This window comes from Micropterus dolomieu, linkage group LG12 (assembly GCF_021292245.1).
Source record: "Micropterus dolomieu isolate WLL.071019.BEF.003 ecotype Adirondacks linkage group LG12, ASM2129224v1, whole genome shotgun sequence".
Taxonomy (NCBI): domain Eukaryota; kingdom Metazoa; phylum Chordata; class Actinopteri; order Centrarchiformes; family Centrarchidae; genus Micropterus; species Micropterus dolomieu.
Genome location: NC_060161.1, coordinates 31,466,629 through 31,480,993, shown reverse-complemented (window position 1 = coordinate 31,480,993; position 14,365 = coordinate 31,466,629). Strand labels below are relative to the sequence as shown.

The 14,365-nt window shown below is 37.8% G+C and overlaps 1 long non-coding RNA gene and 1 pseudogene across 1 annotated transcript; one reads left to right on the top strand and one right to left on the bottom strand.

Moving 5' to 3' along the window:
- Window positions 1-3,308: 3,308 nt before the first annotated feature.
- Window positions 3,309-6,603, bottom strand: LOC123979909 (annotated as a pseudogene).
- Window positions 6,604-12,357: 5,754 nt separating this feature from the next.
- Window positions 12,358-13,940, top strand: LOC123980392. Its single transcript, XR_006827491.1, has 3 exons — window positions 12,358-12,412; window positions 12,847-13,188; window positions 13,667-13,940. It is a non-coding gene; the product is annotated as an uncharacterized LOC123980392 (long non-coding RNA).
- Window positions 13,941-14,365: the final 425 nt, after the last annotated feature.

Here is a 14,365-nt window from a genome sequence, read left to right as displayed (position 1 = left end):
AGCTTTGGTTAGTTAGAAAATGTGTAGCTTGGTGGAAGTGTTTGAAGCTATAGTGCAATGCATACATTTTTGTTGGTATTAAAACATTAAGTTAATAGAGTTAAATACTAATGACACAATAATGATCTGTAGCCAACTACAGTGTCTGATTTGGTTTATTACGATGTACATGTTAAATTTGTTAGCACTGATAATTTAATTCAATTCATGTTAAAAAGTGCTAATATTAAAATACCTTAAAAGCAGTTAAGGAAAAGGGATGTTACATATAAATGTGGTGATAAATAATTAATTTGTCAATGTCAAAATACAAATTGTTGATATGTAGAAGTGTATGATATGTAGTGCTAAAATACCAGTTGCCATTACATGTGGTTATTTTGACTACCACGAGAGAAATAGACGAATCAGAGATGGCGAGCCCAGCCCAAAGAGACGGTGGATGGTTGTGAAAACGGGGACCCCAACCGAGGGACCAGCCACCGAGGACGTCGGACTAACTTCGTTCAGACAGGATACAGATAAGAACACATTCGTGCTATTAACTCTACCGGGGTGGTAGTAGTAGACTTTATACACACACACACACACAAAAGGACCAGGAACTGAACTCTGAACTCAGTTTCAAACTCCTCAATTTATAGGAGCATTGAGCTGAAGTGTCAGCTCACACGGACATTTTCTTTTATTACTGAAACAGCTCTATTTTTTTGTTTTATTTTCATTCTTGGTACATTACAGCGCTGTGTTTATTGTTGTGTTTCCTGAGGAAATAAAACGGTCGACTATTCAACTCGATAGTAAGTATTTTGTGAGTCACTCAAGGCAGACCACACCCCTACAAAGACTACATGATGCCTTTAAAAGCAGCAGGTGAACAAGTGGTGAACATTCACTTCAATACCAGCTTGTTAAGGTACATTAGGTTATGTGAGCACACAGCCAGACTCACCTTCTGCATATAAATGTGTTCCCATATGTGCTTTGATACTGACTGTATGAATGAGAAAATTAAATGGTGTGTAAACCTCCTCCTGTAAGTTGCCGGAGTTACTGATCAAGGGTTTATCTGATCTCGGACTCCGAAACAGAAAACCAAGAGTTTCCCTAATCTCAGACTTAACATACTCAGAGTTTTCATTAAATTTACATTTATTACATTTAGCACACACTTTTATCCAAAGCGACTTTCAATTGCTATACATGTCAAGAGGTTGCACGCCTCTGGAGCAACATGGGGTTAAGTGTCTTGCTCGGGTGTCTTGTCCTCATTCATTCATTCAGTAATCCCGTTTTCTCAATCAGGGCCCTGAGCAGATGCCGAGATGCTTTGTTTACCTTTCTGTGTCGCAGGAGGGCAGCAGGCGTAAATAGTGAAAACACAGATGCAATATGTTCTGGCAGGTAACTGTCTCCACTACTGAATGTGTTTAAATCAGCAGTGTCACATATTCTGTCAGTGGGTGATGGTTGACATGGCTGACTGAACCTCGAGCGACAGCTGAAAGATCACAGGATGTTTGTTTTGCAGACAGAAATCTTTAGTGAAGAGCTTCTCCACTCAGTATTAACATCACACAGAGTAAATGAGGTTTTATAGATGCTGCTTGGCTTCAATCAGACCTCAGAAAGAAGTCTGTTCTGCCCCCTGCAGTAAGACATCAGACATAACAACCTCATGAACTTTTCCCAAGTTGGTAAGACAAAAAAAAATTGCTATTGTTCCTGATTGTTTTAATTGCAGTTGTAATAGTTTATACTAGTGATCAGTTGCCCGGCAACAGGCTGAAAGTCCAGCTGTTCATAAAAACACTCAAAGTGAAAGATGAATGTGAGCAGACCCAACCCACACACTGTGTCTAAAGTTTAACTGATAAATGAATTATACTTTTGCCAGCTTTAGATTTTAATTAACAGGTACATCAACCATGGAGCCAATATAGCATTTATTGGATATGTGTTGCTGCTGGTTTAAACTTAATTTAATGCTGCAAACTGCATTTAATTACCAGAGCAAAGTTAAGCTCACAGCTTATCAGTGATTTACACTTTTTGGCCGTGCAGCCTGACACATCATGCAGCAGGTATGTCGTCTTCTGAATTTAATTTGTTTCAACTTCTATTTTAAAAGAAATGATCACCTTCTAGATTAAAAGTATGCTTTTATTTAGACCACTGATATAGTTTAGTAATAGTAGTAATGAAGTTATTTTATAAGTTTTGGCGTCAGTGGAAACGTTAACATGTAACGTCTGTGTTGAAAAAAGTGAAAGTTAAGATTTAATTTATTTAAATAAAAATCTAAAGAAATCCACATGTGAGTATTTCATTATTTCTGGCAGGATATTGTGGTGATTGTTTCCTTTACGTTGTTTTTTTTATATGCAACACATAACATACCAACAGCATACGGGGCCTAACAAAGTTAACGCATAGATGGGTAATTCAAAAACTTCATACAAATGAACTTACCTGAACAACTATATATATATAAGATTCAAAAAACTAATTTAGACTGGTCAAAAATTGCATTTTTAAATCAGCCAAGGCACATAAATCTCAAAATATTTTTAATATTAAAGGAGCATTCAATTATACTTTTCCACTGTATCTTGAGCTTCACACAGAGGCACTAAAGGTAAAAAAAAAAAAAAAAGCAGTGCCTGCTCAGGAATAATGAATAACAATAAAGGGAATGCTAAATACCAACACAGCCAACCTCTGGATTTCCTCATGTTTATTTTGACATCGAATAGCAAGCTTGTCGTGAAAGTTTGTCGTACTGTCCAGGACAAAATAACGATTAAGGTTCATCCATCTATTTACATTTCGCGCACACACACACACACACACACACACACACACACACACACACACACACACACACACACGTGAATTTTTACCATTGAAAGTCAACAAAAATATAACTTTAGATCAAGCACTTTTAAAGACATTGTAATGTTAAAAAATCTAAATCTTCAAATAAATCCTGTAAAAAATATATAAACTGTTTCAAAGGAAACAACAGAACAACAAACTAAAATAAAAAAGGAACACATTGTACAGTGTTGGTTCAGTAAATGGGAACATAATGTGAGATTAAATAAAAAATCAACTAAAATGTATCACAGTATTCCAATAAACAGGTAGTAAAACACCACAAAGGACTAAAGGGGTGTATTTTCATCATTGTTGACCAAGAATAAACGCTAATCAATTACAGAAGTGATCTAAATAAATGTATTTTAAGTACAATTCTGAGATTGTTCAGATTAAATTATCTGTATGTGGACACAGAGTTTTATTTCTTTCAGTGAAGTCTTTCTATTTCCTCCCTCCCGTCTGACTCAAGCTTCCTCTGAATCTCCTCTCGCTGTCTCTCTGTCTCCTTCAGTTGTTTCTCAATTTTATTAACCTCATCCATGGTCCTCTTCATTAGATTATCTGTGTTCAGTTGCAGTTCTTGGTGTCCTTTCTTTCTTTCCTCCAGGTTCCAGTTGACCTCTGTAATAATTTCTCTGAGTTTTAAGTATCCCTGTGCTTTGTTAACTGTTATATCTCCGTTCTTTTCTGTTACCTCTTTCTCTACTGACTTAACCTTATTTCCATTCTCCTTCATAAATCTCTCTGCCTTCTCCATTTGTAAGGTGAGTTGCTCTTTCTGCTTCACCAGTTCCTTCGTCAGGTCTTTCAGTATCTCCACAACCTGTGTCATCTCTTTCTGTTCTTTCTCTTTCTTCTGTAGCTCCTCCTTCATTTTCTTGCTTTCTGTCATGAGCTGCTCTCTGCTTCCTTCTCCTTTTAGTTCATCTGTATTTTTGTGGTGCATCTTCCTCTCTGTGTAGAAACAGAAGCAGTGTTACACAACAGGCTACCCTTTACAAACAGGACAGAAATATCTGCACCATACTTTTCCTATAGGAAACATTTAATTTCCAAAGAAATAAAAAATAATTTAAACAAGGAATTTTTTGACTGGTGTTACGATGACGGTAACAAGAAGTCAACATGGAGCGCATGTTTTCATCTACATGATGAACTGAAAATATATTTTAAATAATGTGATCAGAATATTGATAAATGAACAATGTGTTAACTTTTATGCTGTTTTGCGATGATTCGGCTCATATTATTATAACCATGTGTTCAAAAACCATTATTAAAAAGTCACATTATTTTTTTGCTTACCGATTTTGTTTTGTCTCAGTTTCCAGACAAAAAGGACGACTGTAAGAATAAACAGGAAGCAAAACAACACGCTGGTGGCAATAGAAGAAGAACAACTTGATGGGGCCATGAAGAAATCCTCTGAAATAATAAAAATACACTTTGTTCTTAACTGTACAAAACACAAGTTGTGTGTGTGTTATTTTAGAAATCATCCCTACCTGGAACCTGGATGTGAGTCTCTCTGGTCTGGTTGATGTCCTTCTGTTGGACTCTACAGGTGAAGCTGTTGCTGTGTCTCTTCTCCACAGTCACTCTGCTGCTGACAGTATAGAGGTCATCAGGACCTCTGACTGTCTCTGTAGGTCCAGCAGAGAGGAGGTTTCCCTCACCGTCCAGCCAAAACACCTCAGGCTCTGGATACCAGCCTGCAGACTCACACTGTAACACCACACTGCTGCTGGCCTTATGGATGCCCGCTAAGCTGATACCAGGTGAGGAGACAGCACCTGATGATCAGAGAGAGAGAGAAGACATTTCAAACACAAATCCAATCCATGAATGATGTACAGCATCCTTTCTACCTCAGTCATCACACACACATGGTCTATCCTCCAACTGGGACCCATGTATAGGCCCATTTGAACATTTTAGCTACAAATTCTTTATGAAATATAAGAACATTACTGGGCTTAGGTCTTATTTGGACCTGACCAAATGGAAATAATGTGTATGTTTAACAAACAACAAACTTTATAGTAACTTTTGTTGGAGAAAATCAAGGCTGTCAAAGGTTTTATGGTATACACACATTGGCAAACATTTGCCCACTTTGTGTGGCTGTGGCTCTGAAGGTAGAGCGGATTTTCCATTAATTGCAGGGTTCGATTCCCTCCCTGCTTCTCTGCATATTGAAGACAGTGAACTCTAAATTGCTCCCAATTTGTGCACATATTTGTGAACATTGCTTATGTTATGGGGACTAGAATTCCTGTTGTAGGGCAAAACACAGGTTCACATAATGTAAATCATTAAATTTTAGGGTGAAGACTTAGTTTAAGATTAGGTTAGGTAGGGTTAGGAGTAGACAAGTAGTGGTTAGGAGGTTAGGGTAAAATGCTCATGAATGCAAGTCAATGCAATGTCCTCTGAATTGATGGAAACACGACTATGAGAGGCAAAATTTATTGCACATTGTCCACTAAGTTAGAACAGTTCTATATGTAGTACAGTCCAGTCGATTAACTTACCAACAAGAAGCTTCACAAAATATTCTTAGCCCAGTTTTGGGATGTAGCATCTGTACATCCCGTCATCAGAGACGTTCACTTTGGGGAGTTTCAGTGAAAGGTCTCCATGTTTCAGTTTGTCAATGGACACTGATGCTCTTCCCTTGTAGGCCTTGTTTTGGTCAACCAGAAATTCCTGACCATCATGCCACACGTAGACAAATCTGGGGTCCAGGTCAGGTCGACCCCACTCCAATGTCATGGAAACAGCGTCTGTGGGAGGCTTCAGCTGACATGGCAAAACAATGTCATCACCGAGCATTACCATGACGGGCTGAGGTTGACCAATCTCCTGCGACTGACCTGGAATAATGTAGATATATTTTACATTTTTTTTCTCAAACCAAACAAATTCACGATAAACATGAACTGTTGAGCATGTTCTGTTGTGTTGTTACAATGTCAGATTTAGAAACATTTCTTGTAAGCATCAACACTGTTTTAGAGGCACAAATAAGCTCATATGACTAATTGATTTATTATTCTAGACATCTTAGTCTTGATATATTTTGATCTTATCTAATAGTTGCTGTTAGACCTTTGTAACTCTAATCACTCCAAAACAACATATGTTCAAATATGTCTGCAGTGAGAATGTAATTCATCATACATGCATTTAGTATTATTAAAGTGATTAACATAAGGCACTCGGGAGATGAGTGACCTAACAAGCATTACATGCAGTTGTTTTGGGATTTCATCCTCACATGGTTGTGAATTAGCAGAATTGTTTTGCTTTCACATCGTTTAGATTGAAACCCAACAAGAAAGACTTACTGATCAAATGTTTCACTTTAGCTGATGCCTTAAGATAAAGCTTCTGAAAATCTAGTTTCATAGCTTTCATATCCAAGCATTTGTCTACAACATTTAATACTGTTCCTGTTAGTCTACTACTGTCAGCCATCTAACTCTGTGAATATGCAAATAGTCCTACAAGAATCACAATTACTTCTTCTTTACTCATTCTGTATGTGCACTGGAGGCTTGTAAGTTTCTGGACCACGCTTGGCTTCATTACATTTACATTTGTGTTTAAGGTACCTCCACAAAACTGTGTCAGGAGAAGGATGACAACAATGCGTTGGAAATCTGTGACGGTTCCGAGAAGAGGTTTGAAAGATAATCCATCCTTGATGTGAACCATCCTGGGTGCTAAAAAAAAATTAAATACACAGTTATCAAAAATGATATCTGCATAATCTGTGAGTAAATGTTGACCAATGGTAACCTCAAAAATTTGCCTGTTACAAACTTTGAAAGAGGCACATTCACAAGTACCATTCAGACGGGGTTAATTTTACAGGGAAAGGTGGACAATTAAATACATATTTTTAAAATGAAACTCAGCGATCTAGTTTGAACCAGTCAGTTCAAACTAAAACAGAAAAACAGTAGGTCATTGTGGCGGTACTGGGGAGGGGTGACAAATTACACTCTCACATTCAGTTTGTCGAGAAGAAAGACCTGCTTTATTTATGTTTATAATATGAATATGAAATGTAATTACAATTTGAAAAGCCCACATACCTGTTGTGTGCGTGCTGCCTCACCTCACAGTTAGCTGCACGGTCAAAGTCCTCAAACAAAAGGATTTGTACTTTGAATGTGTATAAAAAGAAGAGGTGTGTTCACGTTGCAGTATTTACATACAGGCTCGTACGAAAATCCAGCGGGCTTGTCTGTTTGTTCAGCTATAATTACAGTTTACTAGTTAGATTTAAAAATATATATATATCACACATATTGAGAATGTGTTTATACTTTGACACTCCAACTAAAAATCCTCTATATAATTGAACACTGCAGTTGTGGGTAATCATTAAAGTTAGGCCTTACAATCACATAGAAAACTAAATAACATAAAGTCCAAAGAACATCAGCTTTGAAGTCAGGGTTTGCTGACGACCGGCTGTTTTATTATATTAGAGTAAATATGCACTGAGTGGTTAATATCTGACCTCAGGCCAACGTCCACACAATAAATGGAGTTGAACATCTGTCTCAAAAAATGTCCGCACTGATTGGATTTTTCATTAAAGTGATGCAGGATAAGCCTGTGTTTAAAAAATCGTTCAGCACCCTTTCAAACTTCAGTCTTTAACCAGTCTGATCATTGTTCATTGTTCAAGAGGAGGAAACCAAATATAGAGCATCAGCGGCACTAAATAAACTGACCACAGAGCAGACAACATTATTGTTTTTTTAATAAAAAATGTTTCAACAAAGTCCCATTCAGAACATATCACAAGATGAACGTTTTGTAAAGGTTTACATATTAGATGATGCTTAACAAAGTAAAAACAAGAACCACAACAGATTTTCATACTCAAACAAGTAATAAGTTCAGTCACTCAGTCAAGAAAAACTTTAAGCTGCACCTTTTTGTAATAATTCCATCTCTTCCCTGATGTTCTTGAGGACAAAACCTGAGCTAATTTATTTAAATCTTTTATATTAATACGACTGATGAAAAAAGTATGCACACCTTTAAGGACCCTGTAGCATTTTAAAATAATTAAGATAATAAAATAAATTTTCTATGTTACAGCAGATCTAAACACTCTCGTAGAGGATGAACCAATTCATCTGTAGCTTTACATTTGTGTACTAGTAATAATCTAACTTTATTCTCGAGACAGTTGGTGCATTCACGTAACACATTTTTCTCTCTACCTAAAGTCAAAGTTGCATGTCTACCTCCTTCATTCTGTGTATTCTAGTGAACTGAATCTCTATTGGCTCCAGCAGCCTCTCAGTGTTCAGTAGCTGTCTCTCATTATCTTTCTTTGTCTGGTCCAGTTTCCACTGGGCTCGCAATAAGTCTTCCTTTTCTCGTAATAATTCCTCAGGTTTGTCAAAGGTCATCTCTCTTTCAGTTATTTCTGTCTCCACTGCCTGGAGCTTCTGCTTGTTTACTTCCCTCTCCCTCTCCACCTTCTCCAGCAGCTCTTTGAGTCGACCCCTCTGGTTCTCCAGTTCAGTCTTCAACTCCATGAGTGTAGTAATCGCATCATCCCGCTCTTTCTCTTTGTTCAGTGACCCCTTTTGAAGCTCTGTATTTTCATTCACCATCTCTAATTTCTCACCTTTTGTGGAAAAGCAATGTGGAAATTCAATAAAAGAGGCATTTTAGTAAACTTTAAACAAAATATAATTAATTTCACATTTGTTTCTCTGATAGCATTTAGCTTGTAACATTAGATATGCAACAAATGAGACAATTTTTTTTGGACAATAAAGAGCTGATCTTGAACAAAAAACAGAGAGTGATATTATGAAATACAGATGCCAAACAAACAAATTACTATACATATTTTTAACACATTGGCTGAACTAAACTGATTAATTGATCTCATTAGAGCCATCATAAATGTAGACCATTCAGCTGCACATGAAGTGAAAGTGATTCTCATTCAAATTGTCCCAGCCAGCATGAATTCATTTTTCTGTAATTCTGTAATATTTTTATGTTTGTGAACTTTATCTGTTCAGCCAATTTTGCTCTGATTGTTTTTACCTTTGTGTCTGTTCGGCACATCCCTCCTCCTGTTAATTCTACTAAAGTGAAGCTCTAATGGCTCCAGCAATTTCTCTATGTACATTTTTGGTTTCTCACAGTTTTTCTTTTTCTCGTCCAATTTCCACTGAGCCTGTAATAGGTTTTCCTTTTCTTTTAATAATTCCTCTGGTTTCTCAAATGTCATTTCTTTCTCTGTTATTTTAGTCTCCACTGACTGAAGCTTCTTCTTGTTCTCCTCTTTCTCTGCCTCAACTTCCTCCAGTTCTCCTCTGAGTTGATCTCTCTGTTGCTCCAGTTCAGTCTTCTGATCCATCAGTGTGGTAAACACCTCTGACATGTCATGTAGTTCTTCCTCCTTTTTTTGTAATTCATTTTGAAGTAATGTGTTTTTCTTCTGGAAAACAGCTTTTTCACCTTTTGTAAAGAAAATATATGACATTAAAACATACAATAAAGAAACAACAATCCAGTGTTACCAAACAGAAAACAACATTTCAATAAGTTGGAGTAACATTCCCTTCCCAGATAGCATTTTGTACCAAAATGAGACATTTGAAATGAACTGAATTGAATGAAAGGGTGCAAATGAATGCTAACAAAAATGAATGCATGAATGAATGTAATTTTTGTTTCACCCGGGAACCAAACGCCGGTTTCCTGGGTCAGTGACCTACTTACTATCCACCCAACCACCCCTCCACCACCGGACTTTCATGGCCATTTATGTCCCACACACACTGATTTCAACTGTGACAGTAGGTGTGAAATAATGACCAAAAAATGCGTTGGACTACTACGCCAAACGACTCAGAAATTGGCGCCTTTTGATGATACCGGGCTGGCGTGATAAGCACTGCTTACTGTAGTGCAACAGTGATCCAGAATGGTCGGACATTTTGTAAACTGTATTTGGAAAGTTCTTGACTTTGATTCCCCTCATTAAAGTGGACAAGGACATTAACAAGGGAGTCCAGGTTTGTCTGCTCCACACACAGTATCTGATCGGCAAGCATGTGCTGAGCGTCCTGCAGTTTGGCATTATAAATAAATATTCCTGATCAGAAGAACAGTGCTGCTGAATCACCAGTTTGTTGCACAGTGAGTGTAAATATTCCGCTCTGGCAGACACACACAAGAGCCCTGGCAACTCTCCTACTACCCATCAGTGAAATATCTCAACAATTATTTAATAGATTGCAAGGAAATTTGGTACACATATCCATGTTTTTTAATGATTAAAATCATGATGATTAACAATTAAAATGTTCTCCAATACTTTGGTTTATGACCAAACACCTATTAACATTGAGCCTCAGCTGTACTGTGTGGTTTGTGCTAAAATATTAGCCTGCTAACACGCTAAGCTAAGATGGTGAACATGGTAAACACTATACCTGTTTAGCATCAACACACCACAGATGAAGCGCAGATAATCTTAAAAGACTTTATTCTCAATAGATTCCGACTTTATTCTCATATATATTGAGTTTTTTCCTTGAAAAAATTGCTTTATTCTTGGCATGTCACAGAACACAGATATGTGGCAGAGACTGAAAGTTGCTGAAACACAGGAGTTAAATTCCAGGAGTTTGTAATTCAATTCTCATTCAAAATGATTTATTATTGACGAGAAAATGTGCCACATGCACATTTAAAAAGGTTATTTTAATCAAAAATGCCTACGTGTGGTGACTCAGCAGGGAAGATATTAAATGAGAAACACAAAATGCCTGAGAGCCTTACTGCATGATATATTATATTTTTAGATTCTGATTTGTCACATGCTGCCTGAATTTTGTGTTTCCCTTTATATAAATGAAGACATTGGTAATATAAATGTAACCAAAAATCAGGAAGTGCAGTGTTTAACATTCAAAATGTTCTGGGTGATGGCACAAAATGTGAAGATTTTTGGGCAAAACTTTCTAATATTTCAAGATCAGTCTACTATCTTGACTGGCTGCTCTCTCTTACAGCCATTGACATCACTAATGCCACCTTATGTGCGCCACAAAAGTTTGGCACTGAAGCTTCCTAAAAACACAATTCCCATGAAGTATCCCCCGCGACAAAGCACAAAGCCAGCACACAGCTGCACTAAATTAAAACCAGTACAGTACACTGACCTTTAGACGAATCCCCATTTGTTATTGTCTAAAGGACGGACAAGCCCCTATTTGTTATGACCTTGTTCAAGCGGCCACAACAAAAGGTAGATATGGCGAGGCTTAGGTAGACACACCATGGTGAGACTTAACAAATTTGTTCATTTAAACCAAAGTTATCCAAGTTAAGAATTGTGCTAGATTAAAAGTGTTAAAAGTATGGGGTATGAAGATCAGTGGTTTCAGTAGCCAGGGCAGGATGGGAGTGTGTGAGGGTGTTGTAATACAAGAAACAAGAAAAACACCACTAAAGCAACGTATCCAAAAACCAAACCAAAGGTTGAACCTGTGCAGAGAAACACAGAGGAATCAGTTGACAGGGAGGTTTGTCACCTCAGCCCAGCAGCAGCTTGCTGAAGAATGAGAACGAGGAGTTACAAAAACTCTACAGGGCCATGTGCCCAGAGGTACTGCAATCAGCCTTTGCTCTTCACCTACAAGGAAGAGAGAGAGATTTGCTACACCAAAACATGGCCACACAAGGCGTCACACCTCTAATCATTGTTTCTGTCACAGTTTTTATCCACCCTCAAAATAACCACAGTTCAGTGTTGAAGATTGATGCACCTTTAATTATTCATATTCAAGGTTGAATCTGAAACTGAAAAAATACAAACCAGGATCTTGGAGCAATTTTATTTAGTTTAAGAGTCTGATAGTTTACATTAGGAAGCTCACACCATCTGGCCAATATAGATGCAGTGTAGACTGATGACCACTAGATGGCAGAGCAGTCTGACCAGAGTGGAGTCGGTGGGAGGAGGAGCTGTGGAGGAGAGCGCATCCAGTGAAAGTTTTGTTTGTTGTTGATTGTTTTAGCTGAATTGAATCATAATAACTGAATGAGGTTTAAATTAAAACACATCTGCGATAATCAGGTCATTTATGCAGCACCTTCCAAACACTACAGTCTTTCAAAATGCTTTACAGACACAGAGATACAAAAACAGATACAAAGAAACTTTATAGTATAAAGGTAGATAATTATTGACCAATACATATTAAAATCAAGAACCCTTTCATGCATAGTGATTCAACAGTGGACAGCTATTCAAAAGCATTTTACTTGAATGGGCAGAGGTTCTGATAGTCTAGTTGCACATCACTAGTGTCATGTCACACACTGCCACCCTCTGGTAAGCCGTTGTAAGTGCAACTTAAATTTTTCAAAACCAAGATGGCCTACGGGGTTCATAAACGCTGAGCAGCTCAGGTAAATCTTGCCACTCCTCCAATTATAGGAGACCCCTGCACGTAGATAAAATTTGGTAAGATCTACTAACAACTAAGGAGTAATACAATTGTTAAACTACGATTACTCATCTGTACACTAAATGGGACATTATGCATCGCTGGCTGTATTTCAGTAATAGTCAATAGTAGTGGTGGTGATGATGAATGGCTGCCAGAAATAGGAGAATCCACAAATGCTAGCAGCAGTGATGGTGGAGCTGAGGATGCTGAGAAAAAGAGAGGCTGAGGCGTCAGAAGTGAGGTTCAATGTGAAAAAACATCCTGCTTGAGTCTTGACAATCCTCTCTCCTTTTTTTTAGGTTTTCAGTCACTGTATGGTAATTACTGCTGTCATGATCGACACTGCAGCACTTTTATGATACAGGAAAATAATATGTTAGGAGTAGAAGCCTTATGGAATTGAGATAACTTCTATTTGGATCATTAAAACTGACATTTGTTTTTCCAGGTCAGCCTCAGCTGATTGGTCCATCTCAGCCAATTGTGGCAACACTTGGTGATGACATCATTTTGCCATGTCATCTGAAACCTGCAGAAGATGCTTCTGGTTTGACGTTGGAGTGGACGAGACCTGACCTGAACCCCAGATTTGTCCACGTGTGGCGTTCTGGTCAGGAGCTTGTGGGTAAAAAACATCAATCCTTCGAGGGAAGAACGTCACTGTTCATCGATGAGCTGAAGTTTGGAAACATCTCGCTGAAACTCTCCAAACTGAAACTCACGGATGAGGGAACATACAGATGTTTTAGTCCAGCACAGGGGCTGCAATCTTTTGTTCAGCTGATTGTTGGTAAGTCTATAATGTTTTTGTTCACTTTGCATGTTTCAGTCTTAAAACCTTCAAAAAATGATTTTAGTAGGATTAACACTGTTTCACTAAGCTAAGGCAAAGTTAATAACCTAGCATTTATACTGAAATAAATGCCATTTGAAATCCAGTGACTCTAGCCACCTTTCAGGACATTTAATTAATTTTGATAGTTTTTAATGCACTGGAACTTTCACTTCCAGTAATCAGAATCAGAAATATTTATTAATCCCTGAGGGGAAATTCTGTGTCACAGTAGCACATATTGCACAAAAGGCAAAGGAACATAAATAAATATAGGACATTGGTATATAGAAAAGTATATATATATCAGAGTAAAAGAAAATATAAATGAATTGTTATGGTGAACAGTAATAATGAATAAATAGTAGCAGCAGAATTGCAGCAGAGAGTATTACACATTATGTATTAAAGCAGGTATTTTTGCACTCCTCCTTAGATCCACAACCAGCTCCTTAGACTTTGTCACGTTGAGCTGCAGATGGTTCCGCTCACACCATGTGACAAAGACCCGCCACAGCTCTGTACTCAGCCTCGTCCCCCTTGCTGATACATCCAACCAGTCATCAGAAAACTTCTCAAAATGGCAGGACTCTGTGTCGTAGTTGGAGTGCATGAAGTAGATGGGAAAGAGGAAGAGAGAGAGGATAGTCCTCTGCGGGGCCCCAGTGTTACTGACCACGCAGTCTGATACACAGGTGTTGCAGGCGCTCATACTGTGGTCTGCAAGTCAGGTAGTCAACAATCCAGGACACAAAGGGGGGGCGTGTTGGCGTATGCGCACTATATACACAGCATTATTAAAGAAGACCTATTATTGCTTTTCCATATTTTATGACTTATCTACAATGTTACAGTGTTGGATGTTTAAGTTAAACATGGCCACAGATTCAACAGTGAGGTAAAAGTATTTAATATAAATCCCAAAACCTTATCTTACCTCCTGTTCTGAACGCTTTGTTTTCAACAGCTTTTTCTAATAATGACAAAAAGTGCTACAGACACTGCGCTTCAATTCACAAGGTTTATTTTAACGTAAAATAACCAAAAATAACACTTAATAATGGGATGGGTCAGTCAGCAACATCAGTAGTGTAAGTGTGGATGGGAGATCATGGTGTAAAGTGTTGGAGTGTCC